The following is a 15,093-nucleotide window of genomic DNA, read 5'->3' as shown; positions in this document are numbered from 1 at the left end:
TTATCTTTGTCTTTACCCAAGGCAAGTGTGCCACCTTATAACGGACTTTGCACTGGAAACAATGACTTACACCCTACTCGAGAGGCTGAAGTGGGAAGATCATTTGAGCCCAGGGGTTCAAGACTGCAATGAGCTAAACTCATTCCACTGCACTCCAGCCTGGGTGACAGAGTAAGATCCCTTATAACAATAATAAATAAATAATAAAGGAGTTTGCTTCTGTTGATCTCTGAGTCTTTAAATATGATTCCCACCTACTCATTCTCCTTAGTTGAGACCTTAGCAAGTGTTCTGACTAAACAGCTTATCCTAGCAATGGTTGATCATGTCATTTTACTAGCTCACTTTACCTCCCCAGAGGGCAGATCCTCATTCCCCAATAGGTTTTGGTGCCATTAATTCATAGGTTTATCTCCACCTATTCATGTCCATCTACATTTACTCAATTATTTTTAGCATGTCTGCTATGAGTAAAGCACATATGAGCTTTCACTTTTTCATTTGGTGGCTTGTTGTGGCTCTTTAAACTTATAGTTAAAGCCTACTGATTTCTTCCCAGGTTTGAGTATTTCACCCTATTGTTAAAGTCTACCAATTTTTTCTAGCTAATGTACAAATGCATTTTAAGTCAAAAGAAACCAATACTCTGAAGCCAAATGTAGCATGTATACATCTTAAATATGTAAATGAGAAATATTTTGGCTTTAACTGGCAGGTATGGATTTATCGGTTTGCTAAGAATTTAATAGTACTCTTGCTGTAGTTATTTGCTCTAAGATACTCACTGGAACCACAATTTAATAACATGGCCTACACAGCCAATATATTAAGTTGCTGTTGTAGAGGACTCAAGTCATTAACTCAGTAATTTCATTTTAGCTTATCTGTGTTGGTGGTGGTGGTGTTATTTTACTTCTGTTCCTCCTTATATTCCTGGCCCCCACCAAAGATAACATAGAGATTAAATGATTCCATATTCTATGCTAACTATGGTCAGGAAGGAAAAAGAAAACTATCTAGAGAGCACTCCCTCTCTCAATAGCTTCTGTTCCCTACCTGCCTATTGAGGCTTAGCAGGAGACAATGCCTTGAAGGACGACTAAGTCATTTAAAGACTGCCATTACTTCCTGGTAACAAAATGAAACATGGCAAGTTACGATTTTATTAATATGAGCTTTATTTTTCTTTCTCTCAATTATCCATATATCCATCTATTTATCTAAAAGCAAACAAGCAACATATTTCAGAAGCCCCTCCTACGAGCTCAGCAGTTTGATCTAGTTAATTCAAGGGAACACTGGGGTGAGAAAATCTTCAAATGCTCTGAAATTTAACATAAATTCACATGAGAAGATATGAGAGTTTTATACTTGGTTTCAGAAAAGAGAGATCCCTATGAAAACTTTGAATTGTTGGAGGACGATATAGTAATCCCAGCTTAATTCACTCTGCATTTGGTTGACATTGACTAGTATACCCTGATATATCCTAATACACCTACTGTAAATTCCTTGTCTTGACTTAGCTGATCCTCTAGATAGAAGCTTTGCTGCCCCTACACTGGTACTCCCCAGGAATCATGAAAAACAGTTCTAAAAGTTTAGGGGAAGTCACTCAAACATACCAAACACGGGAATTATAGAGGCACATGCCACTGGACTATTTCTGAAATTAGTAATCTGATTAATTATTTACTCCTTGCAACAACTCAAGGCAGTCTAGTACAGAGTAAAGAGCTAATCTACCTACATCTAAATCCTGTCTCTGATTCTTACAAGTTGTGTAACCATGTACAGTTTTCTTAACATTTTTTGTCTCAGTTTACCTATAAAACGAAGATGTTAACAGTACTTATCAAGAAGGTTAAATAAATTAATACATGTAGAAAACTTAAATAGTGTGTAGTAAGTGTTATAAGTGTTAGGTATTATTTTCCTAATCTCAACCTTGTAATAATAAAACCTCAACCTTCTAATAATAAAAAGGATAACATAAACATATTCCATTATGTTTAAACTCCATACCATGTGAATCCTTAGTAGTAATTCTAATTGTCGTAGTCTGTTTTATGCTGCTCTAACAAAACACCTAAGACTGGGTAATTTATAAAGAAAGAAATGTATTTGGCTCATAAATGCATTTGGCTCAGGCTGGGAAGTCCAGGATCAAGGGGCTGTATCTTGTGAGGGCCCTCTTGCTGTGTAATCCCATGGCAGAAGACAGGAGGGCAAAAGAGCATGACAGAGGGGGAAGAAGGGGACCAAATTTATCCATGTATCAGGAACTCACTCCTGTGACAACTAATTCACTCCTGCACTAATGGCATTAATCCATTCATGAGACCAGAGCCCTTATAAACTAATCATTTCTTAAAAGTCCCACCTTTCAAACCTATGGCATTGAGAATTAAGCTTCCAACACATGAACTTTGGAGGACAAATTCAAACCATAGCACTGGTATACTGTCCACAGGCCTTTGTTTATAATTCTTTGACATATCTGACCCCAGACCATACACGCTGTGACAAACCAAAAGATTTTCTTCTGTTGGTGAAACTCTGTTATCAGGCCAGTGAAGGCATGAAATGACTGAAGTAGCCGTTACATGACCATGCTGTTTATTATTATATGTAAACAATTAAGTATATAAATGTCTCTTTTTCAGGGTTCACAACTAACTTCGATGCTAAATGGAGAACTGAGGCAATCATACAAGCTTGGCAGATGAGTGTAGGGCAAACAAGAGAGGTAAAAACATGGTTTGAATTAGTCTATGAATTGTTTCGATATCTTCTCTCACTTGAGTATGATTAAATAAACATTTACATATTCACAATAGTAATTAGAAGAAAACATTTTAAACATGTTGGATTAAACTAAAAAATCTAAAAACATACAAACCACCATTCCAACCACTACCTTGAACCTACAAGTACTATTTCATCCTTCAGGATCCCAAGCAATACATAAATTTAAAGCAGAGCGTTCACAAGAACCCCAGTAGAAAGGAAACAGCTGGTTAGCAGCTGCATAGTGATACTATATGCCAGTTTTCAATGAAAAATAACACGTTTGATTAGAGCCCATAAGCTAAACCTCTTATTCCTGGTTATTTCGTGGCTAAACAAGGTTCTCTCTTGTTTTATTCCCTTCACATTTGGGCCCCATCCTGCAGCCCTAGATTAAAGGCAAAGAAGAAACATGGATTTCAGTCACATTCTCTGCTTTCTAAATCCAAATTCAAAACTATTATTCATTCAAAGTAAATATGCATAGCATATCATGAGCGAGAACATTTTGTTCAAGGAGACCCAAAGAAAGCATGTTAATTATAACTTGTATTCACGTAGCACCTAACTTAGGAGGAGTTCAAAGCAAATGCACGTGTGGAAAAGGTCAAACCCACCAGCTAAACAGGAAAGCCATGGAGCTTCTTTTCCATTCCATGTCATCCATATAAGGCGGGGTTTCCTTTTATGTCTAAGTTTAGACATCATCAGAAAAGTCAAACCACAAGAGAATGATGAAAATTGTGCTAAAATGTGGTTGATGTTTATGTCTTCTGTGCCAACACAACCCTTTGGTGGAAAGTCTGAATCAGCTTCTCTGAGAACTTACTTATGATACATAATTAGAAGCTTTTATTCTTAAAAAAAAAAAATTTAGCACTCGATAAAACTCAGCATATAGTTTATATAACCAGCATACAAGGTTATAGCACTATGGGAGTTCAGAATATAAATGAAACATTGGTTCTGTGGTGGGAGAGGTCAATTATATCCACAGGTTGAAGGCAGCTGTTATTCAATAGGCAGAAATAAGGAAAAAAAAATAGGACCTACACACAAGGAGGATAAAATGACACAAAACAAGACAATGAAGAGAAAAAAGTGAGGGATATAAAGGGAGTGGTTAGTGGCCCCATACGTCTAAAGATGGGTTAGGGTTAGAAAATTTATGACATGGAGAGTATTGTATAGGGCTTAAAAGTGACAGTGTGAATCCCAGCTCTACCACATGGTACTCCTGTGACCCTGAATAAGTTACACAAACTCTTCAAGCCTTCGTTTCCTCTTCATTAAAATGGAGTTAATAATATTACATAGCTCATATGGTTTCCATGAAGATTAAGTGAGATAATCCCTGTGATAATCACAAAGGGAGAAAGTATGTTCTATTATTCAACTTTATATGTTTGGAAGTAAGCACATTGCTTGATATATGGTAAGTGCTCAATAAATGTTACCTTCCATGATGATTAAGAATTTTAAGATAAGACAAGAAAGATCCAGAGCAACAAGACTTTGGACTATCACATTAAGGAACTTAGATTGTATATAATGATAAATGGAGAGACAATAGTAACGTTTGTGATCAGATCATTGCTTAAATTACTCTAGAAAATAAATTGTAAGGAGACTAGAGTTAAGACTACCATGGAGGAAGTTAAAGAGAGTCCAAGCTAGATGGGTGACTGTGTGTCTGGAAAGAGGAGAAAGACAGAAGTATCTTGGAGGAAGCTTAGGCGCAACCCACAAGAAAGCCATAGAATATTTTCTTTAGCCAGGTGAGGTGGTGGGCGTCTGTAGTCCCAGCAACTTGGGAGGCTGAGGCAGGAGAATGGTGTGAACTCGGGAGGCGGAGGTTACAGTGAGCGGAGATTGCGCCACTGCACTCCAGCCTGGACAACAGAGCGAGACTCCGACTCTACAAAAAGAAAAAGAAGAAAAAAGAAAGGCATAGAATATTTTCTACATCTTCATAAAAACAAAAGGGCTGAATTCAAAAATGACTTAAGCTCAACATTAGACTGATGATTGGGACAATAAAACAAACTCTAAGACTCGAATATCCTGAAGATATAAATTTCAGATAAATTAGGCTTACTTTCATCTTAACGAAGAAAAATTCAGGAAAATAGACTATTTCTATGACTTAGACCTCAATCAAAGTCCCAAGGGAGATATTTATTTAACAGAATAGTTAGGAGTGCTGACTGGGTAGCCAAACTGCCCGAGTTCAATTTCAGCACCGCCACTTTCTACTTGTATAGCAAGCTACTCAACCACTCCATACCTGTCTGCTCCTCTATACAATACTCACGCCTGCTGGTATCTAGTTAATAACAGTATTCATTTTTAAAGGTTTCTGTGAGGATTAATGATTTAATACACTTTAAACACTTAGGACTGTGCCAGCTACATAAATAACCATTGATAAATGTTAGCTACCTTTTTTTTTTTTTTTTTTTTTTTTGTGAGATGGAGTCTCACTCTGTCACCCAGGCTGGAGTGCAGTGGTGTGATCTCGGCTCACTGCAACGTCTGCCTCCCAAGTTCAAGCAATTCTCCTGCCTCACCTTCCCAAGTAGCTGGGACTACAGATGCATGCCACAGTGCCCAGCTAATTTTTTGTATCTTTTTTTTTAGTAGAGAGGGGATTTCACTGTGTTAGGCAGGATGGTCTGGGTCTCCTGACCTTGTGATCTGCCCACCTCAGCCTCCCAAAATGCTAGGATTACAGGCGTGAGCCACCATGCCCTGCCAAATATCAGCTATCTTAATTCCTGTGCTATTTCTATTTGCTTTGGGCCAAGATTTACTGGTGGCATGTGGATCAATCCCAAATGCTACGCCACTTTCCCTGTGATTCATGATCATGACCCATACCCCATGGTATACCACTGCCCCTAATAAAACGAATTCATTTTTCACTTCCCCAACCTCCCACATACCAAAGATACAAAGTTTGACAATTTTGCATATAGTTTGAAATATTACTCTTCCTTGCATGCATCATATATGTTCACATCATAAAGTGGAAAGGCTCTAAAAACCAAGTATTGTGGCTTCAGATGACCAATAATAGATGTTAAAACAAATTCCTGATTTAGTTTAAAAACTCTCAAATACTTTCAATATTTGTATGATTTTTGAAAGAGACATTTTTCAAATATAAGTTACAAAAACAAAATCCATAGTCAAAGTACATTCTGTATAGGGATTTAAAAGAAAATTAGCTGGGCATGGTAGCTCATGCCTGTAATTCCAGCACTTTGGGAGGCCAAGATGAAAGGATCACTTGGGGCCAGGAGTTTGAGACCGGCCTGGGCAATATAGTGAGATATATTGTCCCTACAAAATATTTTGTCCCTACAAAAAAAAAAAAAAAAAATTAATTAGCTGAGTATAGTGGTGCATCTGTAGTCCCAGCTACTTGGGAGGCTGAAGTGGGACGATCACTTGAGTCTGTGAGGTGGAGGTTGCAGTGAGCCAAGATTGAGCCATTGCATTAACAGAGTGAGACCTTGTCTCAAAAATAAATAAATAAAATAAAATAAATCAATTTTGTGTTATCTTTTTAGAAAATGAGTTTAAAAATAATAAAAGTCTTCTGTTTATCATCACAGAGTAGGCCATTTCTCCATAACTACTATGTAAAATATAAAATGTAGACAATGAACTCATAAAAAATAAAATAATTACACTGTTTATCACCACATAATTGCTATATAAAATTATGAAATATATATTAATTCAAGTGTCTTATTCTAACACACAAACTTTCTGTTGCACATAATGGGCCATTTCAAGCCTTTGATGTTTAATTACTATTTAATGATAGACTGCTAATTCCAACCCGGTTCACAAGGTTGAAACTGTTTCTTGGATCAGTTCAGCATCCACTGCAATTTTAACTACCCTGAATTACTAATTTAGTTTCATCATAAATATGCTAAATGAGTTATTTCACTCAATATTGAGCATAAGCTAAGTGCATTGGAAATCTGTATTTCCGGAAGAAATAAGAAAGTAAGAAAAAGCTACAGATTTTTAAGAGCATTCAGAAAACTTCAGAATAAATTAGTGCAAGTAACGACAACTCTCTAATTTCTAGGTAATACTTTATTTCATTAAACATGGAATCTTTGAAATATTCCTTTAACACAGAATAGTTTTATGTATTCCAACTTGTCCCATACTGATCAGAAAGCGACAATCATGAATGCCTAAAGAACCCCTTTAAAAGTCGGGATGACCTTTCCAGAATGTACACTCCCATTTTGTGCATAATTATTCTACATGGCAAACAAAAAGACCATGATTATTTTATAAAACCACATCTGTCTAGATAAAGCAAACCATATTTTTATGTCACTCCATAATATTAAGCAACATGATTAAGTATTCACATCTGTTATCCTTTTATTCTTCTCCTTTATCATCAACCAAAAAGAAAACATGAAAGAAGTGAATTGATCTTTAACCAGAGGAAAAAGGAAAATACCCCACCTTTGGCTTATCAGCACTGGCAACTATTGCCAAGCTCTGGGCTCAAAAGACTTTATAATTACCTTCGGGGTAAGGGACAGTAACAACATCCAAATTCCTCCCACCAGACCTTCCATGCAATTTATCTTATTGCCTCCTAGAAAAAAGATGTGTACGTTAGGTTTGCAGTGTCAGTGTGATCCTTTCCGTTCCTCAATGTGAGAAATAAGCAGGTAGCAGTATGTATCATGGCTAAAAACTCAGGCTTGTATTAGAATGCCGGGAGTTCAAATCTCAGCAACCCCACTTACCGAATGTATGACACTGGACAAACTATTTCCCTAAACTTAGCTCTTTTATCTATAAAATAGGTCCACATAAAGGGCTTAGAACAAACCCTGGTACAATGTAAGTCCTCAATAAATAGTAAACAATAAAATTATCATCACAACTTAATCAAGAGTGACAGATACATTCTGCAGCAAAGGCATGAATGATGACTGTATTTGTGTGACTGGATAAGGGGCTTTCTGTTTGTTACTTTCAGTCAGAGGAGACAGTATTAGAGAAATAAATGAGGCCAGGATTCAGTTCTTAGAAGCATAGAATAAGTCCTATTTTGGCTCCCTTCTCCTCCCATTAGAGACAGCCGCATTTTCTTGTGCAGCACAGTGCCAGCCACATCCCTGAGACACAATGGTGTAGGTGAAGCCCGCAGTCAACGAATTTGGCTATGCTGGGTGCCTGGTCACTAGGGCTGCTTTTAACTCTAGTAAAGTGCATATTGTTGCCATCAATGACCCCTTCATTGACCTCAACTACATACTGGAGCATGTAGGCCAGTATGTAGTTGAGGAGCATGTAGGCCAGTATTCCACCCATGGCAAGTTCCATGGCACCTTCAAGGCTGAGAACGGGAAGCTTGTCATCAATAGAAATCCCATCACCATCTTCCAAGAGGAAGATCCCACCAAAATCAACGGGGCGATGCTGGCACTGAGTACGTTGTGGAGTCCACCAGCATCTTCACTGCCATGGAGAAGACTGGGGCTCACTTTCAGGGAGGAGCCAAAAGGGTCATGATCTCTGCCCCCTCTACTGAAGCCATCATGTTCATGATGAAAGTTAATTATGAGAAGTATGACAACAGCCTCAAGATAATCAGTAATGCCTCCTGTACCACCAACTGCTTAGCACCCCTAGCCAAGATCATCCATGACAACTCTGGTATTGTGGAAAGACTCATGATGATAGTCCATGTCATCACTACCACCCAGAAAACTGTGGATGGCCCCTTCAGGAAACTGTGGCCTGATGGTCACAGGGCTCTCCAGAACATCATACCTGCATCTACTAGCACTGCCAAGGCAATGGTCAAGGTCATCCCTGAGCTGAACAAGAAGCTCACTGGTATGGCCTCCTGTGTCCCCACCACCAACATATTGGTTGTGGACCTGACCTGCCATCTAGAAAACCTGCCAAATATCATATCAAGAAGGTGGTGAAGCGGGCTTCAGAGGACCCTATCAAGGGCATCCTGGGCTACACTGAGCACCAGATTGTCTCCTCCAACTTCAACAGTGACACACAGTCTTCCACCTTTGACGCTGGGCCGGCATTACCCTCAAAGACCACTTTATCAAGCTCATTTCCTGGTATGACAATAAATTTGGCTACAGCAACAGGGTGGTGGACCTCATGGCCCACATGGCTTCCAAGGAGTAAGGCCCCCGGACCACCAGCCCCAGCAAGAGTACAAGAGGAAGAGAGAGATCCTCAGCTGCTGGGCAGTCCCTGCCACACTCAGACCTCACGACACTGAGGATCTCCCCTCTTCACAATTTCAACGCAGACCACCTGAAAAAGGAGGGGCCTAGGGAGCTCCACCTTGTCATGTCCTATTAGTAAAATTCCCTGTGCTCAGCCAAAAAAAAAAAAAAAATTCCTAGTTTATTGAGCAGCCATTATTTTTTAAACCAGGCATGTAAATAATAAAAATAATTCAAGCAGTAGGGGTGGAGGATGCAGTCAATGAAGAAGAGATTGCTATGCTCAGTAAGAAATCAACTGTAATAGGTTGGGCGCAATGGCTCACGCCTGTAATCTCAGCACTTTAGGAGGCCAAGGTAGGTGGATTACCTGAGGTCAGGAGTTCACGACCAGCCTGGCCAACATGGTGAAACCCCATCTCTACTAAAAATACAAAAATTAGCTGGGTGTGGTGGTGGGCGCCTGTAGTCTCAGCTACTCAGGAGGCTGAGGCAGGAGACTTGCTTGAACCTGGGAGGCGGAGGTTGCAGTGAGCTGAGATCACATCACTGCACTCCAGCCTGGGAGACAGAGTGAGACTCTGTCTCGAAAAAAATAGATAAATAAAAAGAAATCAATCGTAATAATTTAAACTAGAGAAGCTTAGGACCTGAACTAAGGTAATGGAAGGAATTTACATTGCAAAAACCTTGATGCAACTCCAACACTCAAGTTATTAGATTCTGGGTTTTTAGCCTTAAGCCTGCAAAGAGGGTTGATCTGTTTTATGGAGTAGGAAAAAAAGCATTGCCCATATTAAGGCTCATTTTAGCTAGAGTTTTTATCCTAAAAAGATAACCAAATATTAACTAACTTTATAATTAATTTAAGACCAGTACTCAATAGTTTTTTTTTAATAATACGAATAATAAGACTAGGGCAATAAAGTGATGTTTTTGTTATGTATTCTGTAAAATTAGAATAAGAACGGTACCCACCTTATCATGTTATTGTAAGAATTCAATTAATATATGTAGACTGTCAATACCTGACACATCCTAAGTAGTTTTAGTTAGTAATAATAGTAATGGTAGCAGTGTTGTTTAGAGTATTATGAACCAGATAAGCCCATATCTAAATATTAGTTTTCTGACAACCTCAACTCTTCAGAAGTAAGAAAAAGGGCAGCAGGTTACCATAGATTTTATCTTAGCACTCCTTCCTTTAAGACCTTTGTTCTTTTTTTATTTAACATGTGATTCTTAGGAAGCTTCTAGATTATCCTACAACTTAGTAAAATTGACAAACTAAAGGAGTGCTAAACATGAAAACTAACGGTCTGATGCTTAGGAAATGGATAGGAAAGCTGAAAACCAAACGCCACAGGGAAAGAAATATTTGTTAGCTTCAGTTGCTTAGCGTACGTTAATTCATTTAATCCTCGTAACAGTTCTTGAAGATAGTGAGAATTCTATCCATTTTCCAGATGGCAAGCCTGAGATGCTGAGCAACTAAGTAAGGAGCCCGTAATGTAGAGAGAGCCTTTGACATAAGTCGCTCCGCCTTAGAAAAAGACTCCATCACGTTTCATAGGGCACCTTGCCAACAAGGACAAGGTGTTTTGCTGAATAAATAAATAAATAATAAAGGCTGCATCCAACCAGGTAAGGACATAAAGCATACTATTCTACTATCAGTCCTCACCAGAGGACTGTGGCCATAAAAAGAGCTAAGAAATTTGTAAACAACTCCATGGGGCACCTTTCCCAAGCTTCTCCCTCTGTGCTATCTCTTTCCCACTTACTGGTTCCTAGGAGCTCTTCTTTTCAGTCCTCCAGCCAAAAAACTGGGGCTTTATTTACCCCCTTCTCTGCCACCTACTTCCTGCCGCTGCTTCCACACTAAGTGGTGGGAAGATGGAGACAGAGAAACAGCAAGAAGGTTTGTTCTGCCATCTTGGGACCAGACTTCCTCAAATCAAAGTTCTCTTCCTTCAGAATTTAAAGCCTCTGAGAGCGTTGACTGCCACCATTGCCACTAACAAGAGGCCACTTTCATGCTCTTTGAGTCTGAACTAAATGGCGTCTGCGGCTGTGTGTTTATGACAAGGTGCTCTCTCAGGTCTCAAGCTGCCTTGAGTCTAAGCCAGAAGATACCAGAGGAAAAAATGAACAAATTCCGGTCTTCCTCCCACTACATCTGCTATTATTTATTTTTTAGATTTCTCAAATATCTGCTTTATGTATTCTGTCCAGGATGCATACTTTCATTCAGTGAGAGAGACAGAGTAAAATGTATTTTAAACGACTCTCATCCTATTTACCCCTATTCCAAAATATGGCAATAAAGAACTATGCTTCCATGATGTATTTTAGTGTTGTTAAATGATGATAATTTTCATTTTAGAGAGCAGAAAAAAATGTGAATATTCATCAAGTACAACCAGGTACAACAGTAATTAAACTATCCCCCCAAAATACTTCCTATGCAATAAATTATATATATATTTTTAGAGAGAGGATCTCACTCTGTTGCTTAGACTAGTCTCAAACTCCTGACCTCAAGTGATCCTCCTGTCTTGGCTGCCAAAGTGCTGGGATTACAGGCATGAACCACCACACCCAGTCCCCATGCAATAAATATTTCATGAAGAATGACAGGTGGCCTATTTGGAGGTGGAAGGCAAATCATCAGGAGTTTATAATAACTTTTTTTCAATTGTCAAAATTTAGTTCAATGGCTGTTAAAAAAAATTACACTATTAGTGATTAACCTGTATACTTTGTCCTTATAAAATGTCAAGTTGTTATAGTTGTGTTATTAATTATTATTATTTTCTGGTGCCCTGGTGATCTTCCTGAGAAATAAATTTCCAGATAATTTAATATGTGATTTCCGTGACATAAACATTTAGATTACTGGAAATGGTAAATTGCTAAATGTCACCCTAGTTTAAAAAAATAGTTTAATGGTCAAAATATAGTATTTCACCTTGTTATATAATCAGTAATACTATAGTTATTTTCACAGTAGGACTTGTTAATGCACTGAAATCCTCTAAACTGGTGACATTGATACATAAAATAATGTATTGTTAAAGTCACAGCTCGGTCAATAAATTCTTCTAGGCGCCCCCTTTACCAACAAATAACAATGTTTGGTTTTGAGTCACAGAGCAGGACATTCTGAGTTCTAGAGCAGGATTATGAGAAAGAGGCCGAGGAGATCTGAGGAAGATCCTCCTCACATACATTTTCCAACTTAGGTAACAGGCAAGAAAGACTAAGAGTTTCCCAGTGGAGAATCATCTGTTTTGACTTACACTTCACCCCCACTCCCCTTCTTGGTTGATAGCACAAAATCCACAAGGCTGATATGCTGAACAACCAGTGGTTCACTCCCCAGATGGCCACTTTGGGATGAAGTCCTCATCTTACCCAGCTATTGAGTATGTCCACTGCCTTGCCCAAGGCACCCTATACCAAACTAAGGACTGGTCAATGGGAGTGGCAGGAGGAAGTTGGATTCAGAGACCTGTCTCAAATTCAAGAACACTCTGAGGGGCCTTCTGAGCTCCTGAGCTCCCCTTGGGATGGCTGGAGACCTTCCTGTTATTGCACCCGAGTTCAGCCTCTCCTGCTCAACCACCTTCCTTCACTCCCCTTATTGTATTATTGCTGACAACATTCCCCACTAAATCTCCTGCAAATAAACCTCTGTCTATGGAGTCTGCTTCTCAAGATTGGTCTAGGACAGCTGAGCAAGGGAAAGGGACAGGAAAACACATACAAGTTAACAACACTGTATATAAATTAGTTTTTCAGATCACTTTCTTACTTTGCAGAAAGAGATTAAGGCAAACAAAAGGTACTAAATCACATAAGAGAAGGCAGAGTGTGGGAGGAGATGTGAATCTTTTTACTCAGTGATTTAACTCCAAATGAAGTATGTAAGGCAGTGAACAGAAAACCATATGATTATTTATTTTCAAAAAAGTTCATCACATCATTATACATAACAGTGAAAAATATGAAAATAATCTAAATGTCTAAGAATGAGGAATTTATTAAATAATGAAAACATCATATGATGAATTGTCCACTAACCATTAGATTATACATTATTGTTAAGAGACAAGCAGTAAATAAACTTATATATGATTCCAGTTCTGTTAAAAATTATTATTTATAGATATGTATTTTTAACATAACAATGATTTGCTGGCTATGAAAATATGGATGATTTTTATATTCTATGTATTTTTCTGCTTTATAAATGTTTTTAATGAAACCGCATCATTTTATAATCAGAAAAACACAATTTTATTAAAAAGTTTCACAAATATATACCTATACAAAATTCCTTCACTAATAAAAATTACTCAAATGGAAGGTAAAAATATGTGCTTTTACAAAGGCTTATGTTTTCATGTTTTTTAATTGCTAAAGGCATAGAAGCAATTACTTAGGCAAGATAACACATTTTTAGAATATTTCAATGATTGAAATTCATTATTTGCACAACTTTATCAAGAGAAGATACCTTATTTTGCAGGGCTGAGTAGGAAGTAACTTTATTTTGAAATTGAATCCTTCGAAAATGTCGTCTGTCTGTGTGCATTTTTTAGTTCAAAAGATTATTTGGTGGATAGAGCTGTTTGAGATTCATGATTTTAAAATACAGAAGAATAAATATCCCAAGTAACCCATTACTAGACTATATTAGGAATATCAAAAGAAGATGAGCAGGGACTAAATACTTGTGAAATTGTTCTTTATAAGACTGGATAAGCAAACATAAATAAATATACATTTAAACATTGTTCAAAGAAAGTGTAAACTATCAATAAACAAAAAAGGTACAGAGATGAATATGTGTTCTTTGTACTCAGGACAAGAGAGTACAGGTGACAAAATATAAATAAATGATGAAAATCAAGTATTATACAGGATTTATGAAAAGAACAGTCACTTAATAGATTCGAACTTACAAAGACAGTACACACGAGCACAATGCTACAAAGTGTGCAACACACAGGGAAACGAAAATTGCAAAATGTTCTTCAACACAGCCAAATAAGTTTTGCCTGAAGTTTAATCAATGAAAAGACAAAAAGTAATAGTGGATTTAAGAAAAAAAACCAAATAATATAGTTGTATCTTAATATGTAACTACTGTTGTTTTTAATAAGGAAATAAATTGGCACCCCCAAAATGGCAGGCAGAATCAAGAAGAGACAGAAAACAGAATCATGGGGAGAAGGCATTGGATCCCACTTCACTGAGACCCATAGACGCTGCAACACAACTAGTAGCATTACTAATTCTATCAACCCTAACTAATTGTACATGATCTCAAGGTGATTCCAACAGTACAGGCAGGATAAATATTCATGGAAGTAACTGTGAGTCACACAGAGCAGACCCTTCCTCAGGAATGGCAAAATGGACTGATTTTGACTGGGAAGTGACCTGAGAGACAATGAAGCACCTCACATATAATCACAAATCCCACCTTGAAAAATGGAATTTTAAAACTACATATTAGAACAATGGCAATACACTTGCATTTCTAATATTTTTTAAATTGGCTTAGCTAGAGAAATTTGGTTCATGGCTAAAAAATAATATATAAGGTAGGAGAAGGGTTATGTCTTATCCAATTTCATATAAAAGCAATTTAGCGGGGGCGGAGCAAGATGGCCGAATAGGAGCAGCTCCAGTCTCCAACTCCCAGCGCCAGCAACACAGAAGACCAGTGGTTTCGGCATTTTCAACTGAGGTACTGGGTTCATCTCACTGGGGAGTGCCGGAGGATCGGTACTGGTCAGCTGCTGCAGCCCGACCAGCGAGAGCTGAAGCAGGGCGAGGCATTGCCTCACCTGGGAAGCGCAAGGGGGAAGGGAATCCCTTTTCCTAGCCAGGGGAACTGAGACACACAACACCTGGAGAATCGGGTAACTCCCACCCCAATACTGCGCTTTGAGCAAAAGGCACACCAGGAGATCATATCCCACATCTGGCTGGGAGGGTCCCACACCCACGGAGCCTCCCTCATTGCTATCACAGCAGT

The 15,093-nt window shown here is 38.2% G+C and overlaps 1 long non-coding RNA gene and 1 pseudogene across 1 annotated transcript in view; one reads left to right on the top strand and one right to left on the bottom strand.

Annotated features, from left to right (window-relative positions):
• The window catches only part of LOC112622924, a 196,794-nt gene that overhangs the window by 63,494 nt on the left and 118,207 nt on the right, over nt 1-15,093 (bottom strand). The gene's annotated exons all lie outside the window — the stretch shown is intronic.
• Nucleotides 7,969-8,997, top strand: LOC112622923 (annotated as a pseudogene).

Source organism: Theropithecus gelada, chromosome 4 (genome assembly GCF_003255815.1).
Source record: "Theropithecus gelada isolate Dixy chromosome 4, Tgel_1.0, whole genome shotgun sequence".
NCBI lineage: Eukaryota > Metazoa > Chordata > Mammalia > Primates > Cercopithecidae > Theropithecus > Theropithecus gelada.
The sequence above is the reverse complement of the archived record's forward strand: the minus strand, read 5'-3'. Positions and strand labels throughout refer to the sequence as shown.